The following is a 17,302-nucleotide window of genomic DNA, read 5'->3' as shown; positions in this document are numbered from 1 at the left end:
CCAAAAGTACCATGATAAAGATTTATATCTTATAACACTTCACGATCCATAACTTATGCTCAAAGAGCACTTATACATTCGTACACTTTCACGGAATCGGGACCATAACACCACTTGGCCCAAGCTCACTCCGCGCAGAGACTACGAGAAGCAGCTCTGATACCACCTGTGACAGCCCCACCTCCCCCTAAGGCGAACCAAAGGGTTCAGCGGACCGCTTGCCCAACTCTCGCCGGGACTACGGATCCAGAACGAGTGTAAACCCTACTAACCGCTCAAAAGAACTTCGAGAAAATAACATTCACTGTCCGAAACCCAAACATGCACAACAACTTTAGATAACCCTATAAAAGAATATTTTCAAACCAAATCAACTTAGGAACATGGTTAAACACTTTTAGATACACATGGTTGCAAATTTACAATTCAAAAGGGAATTGTTTGGTTAAAATACATTTAAAGTTTTCCAACCATCGAGGAGCTATACAAAAGAATACTAAAACTAGCTCAACTCATGCTTCAAACATCATAGTCTTCAAAAGGTGATTTCCTGTAAGGAAAACAAGGATAACAGAACGGGGTGAGATAGAAGCTCAATGAGGTACCAACAGTAGAATTAGTAGAATTCATGTGAAAGTACTTTGGAGGCACATATTCACATCAAATACGAGAAATGAATGAATGTCACAATGTAAAGGATACAGGTGGCTCTCAGGAGCCAAATCCCCGTTGCAATACTTGATCCAGTCTTGTTGACCCTGCGTCAACGTTCAAATAAAGGAACCAATCCAGTAGATCACCACTTTAACGCCAAAATCCCGTACACCAAACATATCCCTTATCGGACCCGAACGCTAAACAGGAACAGGAATGGTAATACTCGAGTATACCGGAATCAAGAGTCTCAATACCCAAAGATTCCCCCAGGAACAGGCACCCATGGATTGTCAATTATCTCGACCAAGCCCTCGCTGGCTCGATTTAATTAACTCCCCATGAGGTTGAGCTCAGGTTTAACAGGAAGGTCGTTAGATACTCTTCCAAACGACATCATAACAAGTGCAAGTAACAAGTTTAAGTGCAAGACAAGTACAAGTAATAGATTCCAGTTTGTTCAGTACAGGCAAGAGAACGAGTGTGATAAAGTACACCCTCGTCTCATACAAGATAAACAGTCAGGAAGACATTCAACTAGCAATTTGCAAGTACAGGAAACCAGTTTAGCAATAATTCAGGGGAGTGGTACACTCACCAGTTCAAATAAGGATAACTTCAAAAGTTTCCTTCCCAGGTGTGGCTTTAATCACCGGCGCCTCCTAGAACAATCAAGGCAAACACTTAAGACTCGACTCCAAGACCTAGTATGGAATTCGCAAGTGAGACTCGGTTACGAGCCATATGCCTGGTCAAAAGAACCATTAATGCAAAGCAAAGAGGTGACCTCGGAGTGAAAAGGTAACAATTAGTCTTAAAGGCAAGAACAACCTCAAAGCCCTACCTACAATGACTGACCAATTCCAAATTTGAAGAAGATAATGAAAGCAAGATCAATACTAGTAAAAACAGGATTTTCCAGTTTCGCGCAACCCTATTTGAAAAATCATATCTCAAGTTTTGTAAGTCCAAAATTAGTAAAAGTTATACCGTTGGAAAATACATTCAAAGAGCTATAACTTTCCAGAAAACACCATTGTAAGATTAAAAACACAAGGCAGTCAAATTTGAGCCTTAAGTTGCTGCTTCAACCAGTGTAAGACAGAACAGGTACAACATTTCAGTCAACTTTGAAAAATCACCATAAATGGTACAGGCATAAACAGGGTCCAAAATTGATACAGTTTATAACCCTATGAATATAGTTTAAAACGCAACAAACGAAACTCAATTCCGACATTCCTACATCAAGATATAGCAAATTTCCCGAGACTGTGCAGAAGCTCCACGAAAATTTGACAGCATTTCATTTGTCTTTCTTTACTTTCCAACCAAACCTCAACATCTACAAATCACAAGCTATCAAACACCTTTAATTAGAGCCACCTCGAATAGTAAAATCATATGGAACGTATAAGTGAAAAATCAAACTAGGACATATGCGGAAACGAAGTTTGGGTTGGAAAACAAAAGGCAGATTTGCTGTTGCTTAGCAGAATTAACACAACTGAAGCTATCCTCGTCGGATTGAGGTGTAATTTACACCGTTTCGAAGCTAAGAAAAAGGGCTACAATGTTGAAGAAGGCCACTCAGTCCAGTTCTTACCCTAACTAGATCAAATTTACCAAAACAACTCCAGATTTTTCAGTTCAAAACTCACCGCGGAATTCAACTGGCAGTCCTGATTCATTCACCCTTATCTCAGCACACACAACTCCAAATCAGGTAATTCTAAAGCCATATGAACGCTAAGATACCGGGATATAAATGTTAAGAAGACATCAACAACTAAATCAGTCGTATTCCCAATCAAATTAACCAATTACCAAAGCTGATTTTCAGTTTCGGACAAACAGCGTAGCAGGGGTATTTCGGTCTTTTCACAGGCTACGTTGCTCCAATTGAGCTGAAATTTTGCAGGAAACTATAAAATACCATCCTATACAACTTTTATGTTTTAACCCAAGGTTAATTCGGCCTCTAATCTAGTCGAATAATACCGGGCAGAACAGGCTTCATAGAAACCCTAATCTGGAATTTTTTGCTTCAAACCAGAAATTTTCCACTAATCATTACAATTATCATACCAAAGCTTCATTCTAACCCATACTAGACCATCATCCATGGCCACACAATATTAATCATATGAAAACAGAAAATCATGAATAAATATGAAAATTCACCAATTTCCACCACAAGGCATGAAACAACACCTAAAACCATCTATTTAACTCTCATAAGCCATCAATTGAACATTAACAAGATTAAAGGAAAGGTTCCTTGATCACTTACCTTGCAAACCCAAGAAAAGAAGCAACTTGGTACCTTAGCCTTCCAAACTGCTTCACTACCAACCTTAATACCACTAAACTAAGGGGTTTTATGGAGGAAACTCAAGTTTAATCGATTAGATTGGATGATTGAGCAAGATTTGAGATGAAGAAAGTTGTAGATTTTTTTCCTTTTCCCCCTAGAGTAATTCGGCCAAGAGAGGGAAAAATAAGAGAATTTTTGGCCAATTTTTGGTATTTATTTGGTAAAGGTGGTAAGATGGTCTTATGGTCAAATTTCAAGTCCAATAGCGAAGTGACATTTGTCCCTCTCTTTAATGCTAGGTTATCCTTTTGTCTCTCCACTCTTATCCATACAACAATATCTAATTATCTCATAACATCCGGTAAATTAAACCCAGTATCCAAAACCTAACCTAACGGGCCGAATTTTTTCGAACTTTTCGCACTAGCGGGTCCCACGTCCGGTATACGCTCTTAATTTCTCAAAAACTAATCGATACTAGAAAAATCATTTAAAAACTATATTTACTCATAAAAATTATTTTTAAAATTTTTCAGAATAAAGAAAATGTGGAAAAACGTGCAATTAAAAGAAAATAAAACCTAGAAATTCAGAAAATTACGGGTCCTCACATTTTCAAACCATAGTGGGGGTCATGTGGTAAATTATGAAATCATAAGGGATTAAAAGATACTTCAGCCATAGTTTTTTTTTTTTTAATTATTCCAGGGAGAACTTTACAAAAAGTAAGCAGAAAGATGAATGCATAAGAGTCTAATACAATGGACCTAGAGGCAACCTGGTTAATGTCCCTATCTATTAAGTTGGGTGTTGGGGATATTAAAGATGATAATTGTTATATACTCTAACTTATTATGCTCAAGAAAGAAAGTCACGGATAGGGGTGGCCATGAGTCGGGTATTCGCCTCGTGCATCATTTGGCTGATCTGACTCGTACCTTATGGGTCAGCCATTTTCTAACCCTTACCTGCCCTACATATTATTGGGTACCCATTGAGATAGGGTCGAATCAACATCCACTCCGCTTATTATTTAATTTTTTTAAAAATAATTTACACTAATTAAATTTTGTATTTTACATATTCATCTAAGATTTAATAAAGATTTTTTCCCAAAAAAAGTCTTCCACCAAGAAACAAGCATACGAAGAGAATATAAGAAAAAAAAAATAAAAGAATTCAAAATCAATGAATATTTGAAATAAGTAACGAGCGCGAAGTATGCATATAATAATTAAACTCAATTGATAGTCAAATTTTATATTTATAAAATTGCAAATGCCCCACACACGATTTTCCGCAAGTTTACGGGTCGTAAGCGAGTATAGGGTATTAAGGATCGAACTCAAAAGGAAGATGGATAACTACCGGCACTACTAAAACTTCTCTATTATTTAGACTGTTAACAAATTAAAACAAATAAACTAAACTATAAATGGATAGACAAATGTAAATAAAAGCTCCTTGGGTAATGGAATCCCTACCTATTCATGTTAGTGCAACTCCCTAACCAAATGAGTACAAAAATCTTGGCAAAATTATAGCGTAACCAGCTTTTGCTGGTGTACCAACTATATCTATAGTTAATTCATGTTTACTTTCGTGGTTATGAAATCAACTACAAGTTCATTTATTTCTATGAATTTACATGGAACAAAACCACAATACCACAAAGGTGTACCTTTACTTTCGTGAGCGTACTCCCAAGGTTTAACACTTATATGAACTAGTGTCAAATTCCAATTCTCATTGCAAATCTAACACCTTTAAATGATTATAATCAATGGCCAGTTAATCATGATCATAAGAGTAAATGTGTTAAATAAATCAAAACAAGATAATAACATCACTTAGCCAAGAAATCAACACCAAACATTCATAAAAAGCTCAACCAAACACCCAAAGCATATATTTTAAAATAACATTACTAACATAAAATTCAATTCCTGCATTAATAAACTTAGAGTTCAATACAAAAATAAAAGAAGTGGAGAGAAGAAAACCCTTGTTACTAGAGCTTTTTCTGCCTCTCTTTCTTCATCTCTCTTGGCCTCCTTGTTGAGCCAATACAAGAATGGATAATAATAACTAGATTATCTTACACTAACGTACACTAAAACAAGAGAAAATAAAGAGAGTTACATTTCTTAAGAACTTGTGTCTTGCCTCAACCCTTTGGTTGTTCTTTTTCTTCTCCAAACTCTCTCTCTTCTCTCAAACTAACTTGAACTAACTACCAAACTAGAAGAACTAGGTAGTGTATATTCTTAGTCTTGCATTATTGGAGCCAAAATGTCAAAAAGAGAAGCTCCTAGAACCCCCAAAAGTTGGTACAAATTGTCCCTTTTTATCTTGTCAAAGATAGAGAAAGAAAGAAAATTTATGCAAGTTGGCAACTTGCAGCTGCCAGGAATCCCTCAGACAAATGTCTCGAGAGATTCTCCCTGGGATTGGGCAGAGCAAGTGTTTTTTTTATTTTCTCTGTGAACTGAAGTTTCTGCCCACAAACTGTGGGAGAAATCGCAGGCGGATTTCTCGAGGGTTCCTTCTCTCTCTCTCTCTTTTCCTTTCCTTGCACCATTTCTTTTAGTTTTGTTGTGATTTCTCAAGTTTCTCTCTCTCTGTCTCTCTCTCTCTCTTTTCCTTTCCTTGCACCATTTCTTTTAGTATTGTTGTGATTTCTCAAGTTTCTATCCTCGTGCATTTCGCTTCCAATTGAACTCGATCATTTTACTTACAAAAACAACGAAATTTTGCAAGTAAAATGACAAAACCACAACTAATTCATTTATCAACTTAAGGTGCAAATTAGTGGCCTAAAATGGACAACTTATACCAATTAACCTTATAAATTGACTCAAAATCAATATGAAATACATTCAAAAATATCACAAATTTAGCCATTATCAACTCTCTCACAGTTGAATCATTGCTTGTTCTCAAGCAATATTAACAACTACACAACCAATGATCCTTGTGCCTAACCAAATAATATGCTTTTTCAAAATCAAATCCCATAACTCAATAATCAATCATTATGCAATTATTCAAATTACACTAAATACTCATAATATCTCATAAAAGAGAGACAATTATACTCAAATTTAACCATGTTCAATTCAATCTGTCCCTCAAATCTAACTCCACAAATAAATTACTCATACGGTCAAAAGATAGTTATCACTCTGCTATCACCATCTTTTCCTCAAGACTTAAGTTTAAAGAGGAAATTATTCACACAAACTATCAATAAATGCTTAAGTTATGAAAGTGCCTTTCTATGCAAAGACCGATACTTTAGGTGAGGACCCCCCCGTTACTTAATACTTCCATACTCAAGTCACTCAACTAATCCTAATTCAAGTATCTTTTTACATGAAAGTCGACATTTTAGATGAACACTCCCAGTTATTTAGTACGAGAATCATTGGAGTAAAATTCTTATTTTATGCTTTTTTTTTGAAGAAACAATCCCTCTTAAAGCTATATATAGAGTAGGAACAATATCACTTAGTTGACTGTATCAATCACTTAGTTGTAGATTTAAGTAGTAGGGAGAAATCTCATTAAACATGCAAATATAAGCATAATTCTCCCTACTTTACCAAATATATTTTCTAAAATGCAAAAATCCTAACCATATAATAACTAATTCCAAATTAAATGGAATATGAATCATTCAAAAGCACATTCCAAAATCCAGCAAGTAAGGGAGTTAACTTCTTGAGAGTAAAAATTTGTTGACTTTTCTCAAACTTTTTGGATTATAGTAGAATTTTGAAAAAGATTTTAAAAAATTTTTAATAGAATTTCCCTTTATAACTGAGCGAAACTCCTTGCTAGCAAATCCAAATTTCAAAAATTTTCAACATGGCCGTATTCCCAAAATACATTCCAACATTTTCAACATAATTCCAGTCAACAATCATCATCACAAAACCACAAAAATTCAAAACTATTCTCCTAAATCTATTCCTCTCCCCCACACTTAAAATTCACAGTGTCCTCAATGTGAAGGCTAGGAAAAAATGGTCATATTTCCAATATTTCCAAAATATATTCCAACATACCTCTACTTTCAACATGGCCATATTTCCAAAATACATTCCAATATTTCCAACATAATTCTAGTCAACAATAATCATCACAAAGCCACAAAAATTCAAAATTATTCTCCTAAACCTATTCCTCTCCCCCATATTTAAAATTCACAGTGTCCTCAATATGAAGGTTAGGAAAAAGATAAAAGAGAAAACAATACTCCCCTTTTTCAAGCAATGGACGATCAAAACCATGTGATGACGTCTTCCCTAGCTTTAAACACAAAAGAAAAGAAATGAAAAGATGAAGTTCAACTAAAGTGATTAGTAATAGTTCAAGCCAAACAAAAGAAAAGGCAAAAAAGGGAAAATATACGACAACTACATCAAAAGTCAGAGTAAAGATAAGTGCAAAAGAAACAGAAAGAAGCATAGCCATCAATCTCATGTCGCACAAGTTTCTTCATCTACTTGGTGAGGTTGTGGTGAGGAAAGAAGTTGGAATGGCTATGTGTCTCTCAATTTTTCGGAGACGTTTAGCATTTTGTTGATTTTTCCAAATACTTTAGTCAACCTTAGCTTCAATGCATAGAAGTTTATCCCACATTTTCTACTAGGTAGAGCAAGAATCAGCTGGGGGTTGTTGAGAAACTCCCTCTTGATCTCGATGTTGCGTGCCACTGGACCCCTCATGCTGGATCTAACTTCAATCAAAATCGGTATTGATTTTCAACTTTCGGCAAGTAATCTTCCCAAAAATGTCAGTAGAATCCATCAAGGATCAAGGAAGACTTGTGAGGGCGACTCTCTTCTTCTCGAATGCCAAAGTAAGGAAACGGGCATACAACAAGGCATGCTCAGGATCATTACTTCTGGCAACTATCCACATATAATTAATTATAATACTCCCCAGTAACAAACCTGAGACATTTCCTAATCCGTGGACCATCTTATCTAAGTAATAAATGTCACTCACTCGAGTTTCATTGAACCCACTTGACTTCGGAAGAATGTTGGAACCACAGAGGTAGAGAAAAGGTCGATGCTCTTCTTGAAATGATGAAGTGAGAATCAAAGATTGCTAAGATGGTCGGGTAGTAGAATACTCACTATGCAATCAAGCAAGTGCTTCAGAAATTTCCCATTCATCACTTTGCAAAGGTTGAAATGCCTTCTTAAATTGAAAATCAGGCCCCTCATCATGTACGTTCAACCAATCAAAAGATCAGTTCACTTAAGAATGATTGTCTTCCCTCGAACCCAACTTTGAATCATATCAGGTGCACTAACATGAAACTGGGTTTTATCTACCACATTTGCATAAAATTCTCGAACAACCTCTCTATAGTCATAGTTGGACAGATTGAAGAAATCATCCCACCCAAACCTTGCGAACTGAGCCTTAATATGATAATGATTCTCAACATCGGGTGCGATATCCTTCGCTACCAATACCTTAGCCTTGAGCCGGTGATTGTATCATGTTTCATTCTCAGTAGAAGTGAATCTTGCTTTGTCATATAGTGGTCCAGTCTCTTGCTTCTCCTTCTCTTGTTGTTGTTGTTGTTCCTCTTCTTTCTTGGATGAAGTTGGTTCATCAATAGGAAGTTGTTGTCTTGCTGTCTTTTTAGTCCGAACAACCCGAGAAGTAGAAGCGGAAGAGACATATCTACACTTAGAAGGATTTGATGTTCCAGCGACAGTCTTACCATTGTGCCTAGCATTCATTTTTTAATAAATCATTATGAACAATTAAAATGTTGCAACTGGATTGATTAGTAGAGTAAAAGCATACAAAGGCCTTAGATGTATAGGGAATTAACTTATAACAATACCTAACAACACCTCTATATGCATTGATTTCATGACAACCTTAGTTAAAGACTATAATCAATTGAAGCACAAAATTAAAATTGCCAAGTAAGTGCTGAAAATCAACACCTAACAACATCCCTATAATCATCTCCCATATGCTTAGCACATTCATTCACCTGTTCCTTTTTTTTTTTTTACAATGACTTCAAGTTTCAATGATCTAAGAAAAGTGCTATTGTTCTTAAGAACATGCTATAGAAAGCCAACAAGCAATTGGAATGAAATTAAACCAACACCTCATGAAAATTGCATATTCAATCAAAGAATATAACATAAAGACCTTCTCTTAATTCATCAATTAACCACCATTTCCACCCAAAATAAATAAACAAGAATGCTTAAGGGAGTTAAATGAGCTGAATCGAACACCAAAACAACCACAAAAATTCACCAAAATTTCGGTCAAAGAAAACAGCAAATTTCAACTATGGTAGAATTGGAATAAGTCAATAAGATCAAGGAACTTACTTGAAACTTGTATGGCACTGAAATGCAAAGAAATTTATGCACAAATCCTAAAAATTAAGCTCCAAGCAATGCCAAATTTGAAGAATTGAAAACTCAGAACCCTATTTTTCGTGACTTGATTCTTCAAAAATTAGTGTTTTTGATGATGTTTGATGCCCAAATATTGTTCATATACAGTGTTTTTGAGTGATTTTTAAATGAATGTAAGGAGTTTAAACGGTGGAAATTGAAGATTACAAAAAGTGGGTTTTGAGTAGCAGCACTTGTTTGTGAAGAGGGAAGAGAAAAATGAAGGAAAAGCTGCGATCTCACTGCTTAAAGCAGCTGCTCGATCAGAAATTGTGGGTAGATTTTCTACGGTTACTGCTGCGGTTTCTCCTATGGTTACTTTCACGGTTTGTGGGCAGTACGTTTGGAGAAGAAATTTTTGTTGCCCTGGTAAAACCATGGATCGAATCCTTCAAGGGTTTCTCTGAGGGATTGTAGGCAGTGGCTCAGAGTCAGTCTCTTTGTTCAACACATAGGAAAAATATCCTCCAAATCAACTTCCTCTTATTTAAACAAGATCATTTTAACCCTTAACAACTCAAACACACTTCATTCACCATATTTTGAGTTCAAAACACACATATACATGCATTATAAACTAGAATTAACATCAAATATTCAAAATGCATGTGATGTCTAAAATGCAAGTATAAGCATGAAAACTCCCTTTATGCATTGTCCAAGAGGAGAAGTGAAATTATGACAATTTTCAAGACCTTGTTGATATTGCTACCTACAAAACACATAAAGACATATATTAAACTTAAGGAACATGAGAAACATACTAAACACTAGAAAAATACTAAACCGTTGGGTTGCCTTCCAATAAGCGCTTTTGTTAAAATTGTTAAGCTTGACTTTATTCCCTTCTTATCAAAGTGATTTTATCAAGGAGTAGTCCACCAACTTAGGTCGTGGTGGGTCTACAAAGGGTGGCTCCACCTCATGAGCCTTATATCCATATGATATGAGAGTCAAAGTTGGCTTACCAATCGAAAGAACTTCATAGATATTACCTTGCATTTGCAACACTTGAGAGTTTATTAATGGATCCTCTGCATGGCTTTCTTGAGTAATAATGTCCTTAGATCCTATACTTTCAACACACTCCTCAAAAGGGGTTAAATATGAGTCCTTAATGCTTGCCTCTTGAGATTCAAGGTTAGTTCCAAAAATATGATTATGTAAAATGAACATTTCCCTATTGAAACACAAATTAGGTTCACCGTGTTCATCAGAATACAATCCATTTTCACATATTACATTTCCACCATTCACAATAGGGTCAATTTTCATATCACTATTTGAAATAACTTCACATAAACCATGCAATTGGTCATATATTCTTTCAAAACGTGAGGCTAATTCCTGTATTCTTCCTTCCACCATATCAAAACGATTGGAAATTGCATTAGTTAGCCTTTCTATATCTAAATTCACTTGATTAGCAAATTTTTCTATAGCAAGCTTCCATTCATTCTTTTCTCTTCTATGGCTAACTCCTAAGACAAAAGTGCATTAGTAACTTTTCAATAGCTAACTCCCAAGATGACTTCGACTCATATTGAACATTTTGGAGTTGATAATCATAAAAATATCGAGAATCATTATAAGCACCTTGATTATCTCAACCATAGTCACAAGAATTACCACACTTATGACGATATTGATCAAAATAAGAATTGCAATGTCCAAATTCATCACATTGATCCACATGTTATGCTCATACACATTGATAATTAGCATGATAACCTCCACACAAGTCACAAATCACAGGATTGGAATTCAAAACATCAACATTTCTATATTACTCAATCAAATGCATCACATTACCCAATTTAGCATTTAGCATGATATAGTCAAATTTAGCATTTAAACTCCTCAATCCATCATCAAAAGATTTACTTGCGGCTCTTCCTTGATTACCACCACTATACATTGCACATTGAGGAAAATGTGGATTATAGCTCTAACTTCCTTCTGTCAAACATTGTTTGCTCATTTGATCTATCCTTCTAATGTTCTAAAAATGCTTTTAAACAATTTAAGAGTAAGACTAGTCAAGAAAAATAAATGATAAAACACATGCACAAACTAAACACAAAAATAAAAGACAATAATATATAAGATTCACAAGGCTCAACAAACTCAAAAAAAAAAGAAGTTAGACTTAGACAAAATATCAAACACAACACATGCAATAAATACAACTAAAATATCTAAACTAATAAAGTTGCTCTTCACGCCGATATTGCCACAAATCTTCCCAAACAACGGCGCCAAAAACTTGATGAGCACGAGGTATGCATATAATAACTAATCTCAATTCATAGTCAAGTTTTATATTTATAAATTCTTAAATACCCCATATGTGATTTTTCATAAGTATACGGGTCGTAAACGAGTATAGGGTATTAAGGTTCGAACCCATAAAGAAGATGGACAACTACAAGTCAGCTTTCGCCGGTGTATCAACTATACCTATAGTTAATTCATGCCTACTTTCGTGGTTATAAAATCAACTACAATTTCATTTATTTCTATGAAATTACATGGAACAAAACCACAAACGCCACAAAGATGTACCTCTACTTTCGTGAGGGTACTCCCGAGGTTTAACACTTCTATGAATTAGTGTCAAATTTCAATTCTCATTACAAATCTAACACCTTTAGATGATCATAATCAATGACCAGTTAATCATGATCATAAGAGCAAAAGTGCTAAATAACTCAAAACAAGATAATAGCATCACTTAGCCAAGAAATCAACACCAAACATTCATGAAAAGCTCAACCAAATACCCAAGGCATATACTTTAAAATAACATCACTAACATAAAATCCAAATCTTGCATTAACAAACTTAGAGTTCAATACAAAGATAAAAAAAGTGGAGAGAAGAAAACCCTTGTCACTAGTGCTTCTTGAGTGTCTCTTTCTTCATCTTTCTTGGCCTCCTTGTTGAGCCAATACAAGAATGGATAACAATAACTAGATTATCCTACGCCAACCTACACTAAAACAATAGAAAATAAAGAGATCTACATTTTGTTAAGGGCTTGTGTCTTGCTTTTTGAGGCAAGACACAACCCTTTGGTTGTTCTTCTTCTTCTCCAAACTCTCTTTTCTCTCAAGCTAACTTGAACTAACTATCAAACTAGAAGAGCTAGGTAGTATATATTCTTGGTCTTGCATTATTGGAACCAAAATATCAAAAAAAGAAGCTCCTAGAACCCCCAAAAAATTGGTACAAGTTGTCCCTTTTTGTCTTATTAAAGATGGAGAAAGAAAAAAAATTTATGCAAGTTAGCAACTTGCAGCTGCCAGGAATCCCTTGGACAAATCTCTTTAGGGATTCTCCCTGGGATTGGCCAGAACAAGTGTTTCTTTGATTTTCTCTGTGGACTGAAGTTTTCACCCACAAATCGAGGGAGAAATCGTGGGCGGATTCCTCGAGGATTTCTTCTCTCTCTTTCTTTTTTTCTCCTTTCCTTGCACTACTTCTTTTAGCATTTGTTGTGACTTCTCAAGTTTCTATCCTCGCGCATTTCGCTTCCAATTGAGCTTGATCATTTTATCTACAAAAACAAAGAAATTTTGCAATAAAATAACACAATCATAACTAATTCATTTATCAACTTAAGGTGCAAATTAGTGACCTAAAATGGACAACTTATACCAATTAATCTTATAAATTGACTCAAAATCAATATGAAATACATTAAAAATTATCACAAATTTAGCCATTATCAATAAGGAGTACCTTTTTTTAAATATATATTCCATATTAATTAAAATTTTTTTAAAAAACATAAGATCATAACCTTTATAAATGAATTTTGTGGACAAACTATAGTCTCTCATATGTATAATGCAATTTGTTCAATGTAATTGCTTATTTAGCTCTAAAAATATTATTGTGTAGTACGTTATAAAAATAATTAATATATTTGTGTGTATGTGTGTGTGACTGGTGTTGATTCTATGCAATATAAATTCTGTATATAGCAGTGAGCAGGGTTGAATTCACAGGAACTAGGGAAAATTCGTTTCTTCTAGACCTCAAATTACGGGGGATTTTTATAAAAATGAGAATAATTAAATAACTCAAATAAAAAGGACTAAATGACAATTAATTGAAATTTAATCAACAATAAGCAAAATCTAGCCAAGGATTAACTTTGAGAATGGTTCACTCAATTGATCGCTGATGCAATAATAATTTCATTTACTCACTAATAAACAAGTTATAACTGCCAAATAAGTAATGACAGTCAACTTCTCTTTATTGTATTGGTGGTTAAAGTATGACCGTTAACCACAACCTTAATTAAGAAATAACTTTAGATACGATATTAGAGTTCAATTTTCCAATTGTCTTAAAATTTAGAGAAATCCTGTTCCAATCAAATAACACGCTACGAGGGTTGTTTTAAATTAGTCTATTCGTCCCCCTGACATAAAACCAATCATTCCAGTTACCAATAATTTAAAGCAATTAAACAATTACGGATTTAACTACTCTAATTGGTTCTAAGTTATTAGATTAATTTAAATACAGGGCCCTAGATATCCAAATAACATAATAACCATAAGAAATTAAATCAAGGACCATACAAATATTAGTAAATAAAAGAAATAAATATAATCAATTCGATCTCACAATTTTAGTTGAACTAAATCCTCCGTTGTTCCTTAACTAGAATGAAACGTTTAGTTCATCTCTATCAAAGAAATCCTATGCAAAATAGTTGAGTTAATTGCTAAGACCATTCTTTGATTATGAGATGAAGTGTCAAGAGGAAAAGAAAAAGAAAATGTTGTTCTTGTTTCTTGCAGGAAAGAAAAAATTGACAACGATTTTCCTACTTTTTTCCTATCTCTACTAAACTACTTTCCTAGACAAAATCTAACTCCGAATAGGCAATTGATTCTTTTTCAAAAAGTCCCCAAATAGATAGACTAGACTAGTATCCTAATAAAAGTGAAAAACTATCCACTCAGTGAAGAGAGTCTGATTGTCGCGACTTCGATTTAAAATTAGAGATCACGTGCGAAATCCCGAGCTTCCCTAATGTGCAAGATAAGACTTTGACGCGCCCATACTAAACTGCACAGAAGTCCAGTTAAAACTCACATTTTTAATTCCTTTTTGCTTCAGATTCCTACAACCAATACCAATTACCAAATATAAATAGAATCTATCAATTAATACAATGTTTGGCTAAAAACAAGGGAAAACAATCATAAATTTAATAGTAAAAATGCAACCTATCAGTGAGTGTGGGGCGAGTTGGGTATTTGCGAGTTTTTAATTATGTGACCCTAACCTGTCTCGCATTTAAGTGGGTACCCAACCCTCTTTTGACCCGATCAAATAATACAAATCGGATATTCTAATGTTTAGATCGGATCGGATCGGATCAAATATGTTGGCTTTTCGAGTTAGCGGGTATTTTTACCCACCCCTAGTCACAGAACTCATGACTGATTGTTAATTGTGGCTATAGATGAGAGTAAATAAGAGTAAATTAAGGGTTCGTTTGGTTTATGGATGGGATGAGATGGGATAACTCATTCTTGGATTGTTAATACTTGGTCGAGTCATCCTTGGATTAATAATCTAAATTATCTAGTGTTTAGTTGGTTCTAAATTGGATAGGATATATTGAAAAATAATCCTATCCCATGTTTGGTTGGAGATTGGATGAGATATGATTACTATTTTAATGACCAAAGTACCCCTTTATTTGTAGGATCATTTTAATAATATAATTTATAAATTTTATTAAAATAAAGTAATTTGAAACTTTAAAATTATAAAGTAAATCAAGGGCTTTGGTATATAAAAATTTGCATTCACTCAAATAGCTCATTCGAGGCATTAAAAATAGGTTTTAACCTGGTTTTTAAATCCAAATTTGAAAGTCAATTTAATAATGGGTCGAGTTTTGGCTAAGTTAAGGTTAAATTGAATAAAATCCAACCTATTTAAGAGTTTCAAATGAGCCAAACTCAGACCAACATAGAATATTTTTCTTTGGATCGAGTTGAGTTTATTGAAACCGTCATTCGGAAATCGCAATTGATAAAGTTATGCATTTATATAGAATTTGGTTGAAAAAAATAAGGTTATTAAGGATAATTTAGTTCAACAACAATATAGTCCTTTTATTATGATGTAAGTGGGGGCAAATTAGTCAAAAAATTTAAATTAATTAATGGAAAATTTTAAAATAATGGATAGAGGCAAATTAGTTCGTTATCATATTATTATGTGAGAGTATGGTTATATAATATTCAGTATGAATTTGTATCATTTACAAAGGCAAATTAGTCAAAAAAATATTAAATTAAATAGTAGGGTTAAATTAGTCCACTCATGTTATATTATCATGTGAGGGTAAGGTTATATAATTATGAGAATATCAATTATCGTTTCGAAAAAAAAAATATATAATTATGAGAATATAAATTTATATTATTTGTAAGGATAAATTAATCTATAATTTTATCATCCTATCTTTTAGTCATCCCGATATGACTAATACCACCTCCCCCATGGGATTATTTTATCCCATGAATAGGGGATTAATTCGGTTAGTTGGGATGTATCATCCCATGTGTAAAATGCAGCCAAATGTGGGATGATTAAGATGATTAATCCAATACTATGTTATCCTATGAACTAAATGGAACCTAAGTACTTAAAGGGAATAAATAATTTGCAAAAGGATATAAAATAAAAGAAAAAATAAGGCCATATTTGATAACCCAATTTAATACTTAAATTTAATGGATTCAAATCTTAATATGTTTAGACGCATTTAATAACAAAAAATTGAACATCTAAACTAATTAAGTGGTACTGAATTTTTCAAGCAAAACTTTTTCCCAAAAGTAAGTAATAAACTATTCATTATTACTTAATGTGATATACATTCTAATGTATCAGATTTAATACTTAACAATTCAGAAACTTAACAGATTCAAACTTCAAATTTCAGATTTTAAATTTCAGTTTCCAGAATTCAGTTTTATCAAACGCTCCCTCAAACTTTTCATTTGGAAACAATAAGTAACAACCATCTTCAACATATACGCACCCTAAAACTTTATGTTTGGAAACAATGAGAAACAACCATCTTCAGGATATAACATCTACATTCAGTAGCTATACACTAAAGTTTTTGTAGGGCTTTAGTTTTATGTTACAAACTTTTTTTAAACTAAATTTTCTCGGGGGAGGGATGGGTTGGTATGGGGGGCGGGAGTGTAAGCGAGAGGTCTCGGGTTCGAGTCTTCCCGCTTACACTAAAAAAAAAAAAAAAAAACTAAATTTTCTCACACAAAGAATTCTAGAGATGATTTTTATAAATTTTGGAGAAACAAACAAAGTTTGCAGAGACGTCAAAAAAAATTACTAAAAATGTCTCAAAAAAATTGCATCAAGATTGGGATATGAGTTGAAAAGAGTTGCGGTTGCTGCTACTGGAGTATTACTTATGGAGACACAGGAATAGAAGTGTTTCTCAGTATAGCCAGATGCTGCCTATGAACGTGGTTAATGATACTGTGACAGCTGTGAGATTTATAGTAGCTTCCTAGTCTAACCCAATTTATTTGATAGTAGCTTCATAGCTTCAAATAAGGCCATATTTGATAACCCAATTTAACACTTAAATTTAATGGATTCAAATATTAACATGTTCAGATGCATTTAATAATAAAAAATTGAATATTCAAACTAATTAAGTGGTACTGAATTTTCCAAGCAAAACTTTTTCCCAAAAATAAGTAATAAACTATTCATTATTACTTAATGTGATATTCATTCTAATGTATCAGATTTAATACTTAACAATTCAGAAACTTAACAGATTCAAACTTCAAATTTC

Source organism: Coffea eugenioides, chromosome 1, assembly GCF_003713205.1.
Source record: "Coffea eugenioides isolate CCC68of chromosome 1, Ceug_1.0, whole genome shotgun sequence".
NCBI classification, from domain to species: Eukaryota; Viridiplantae; Streptophyta; class Magnoliopsida; order Gentianales; family Rubiaceae; genus Coffea; species Coffea eugenioides.
This window is presented reverse-complemented; position numbering follows the sequence as displayed.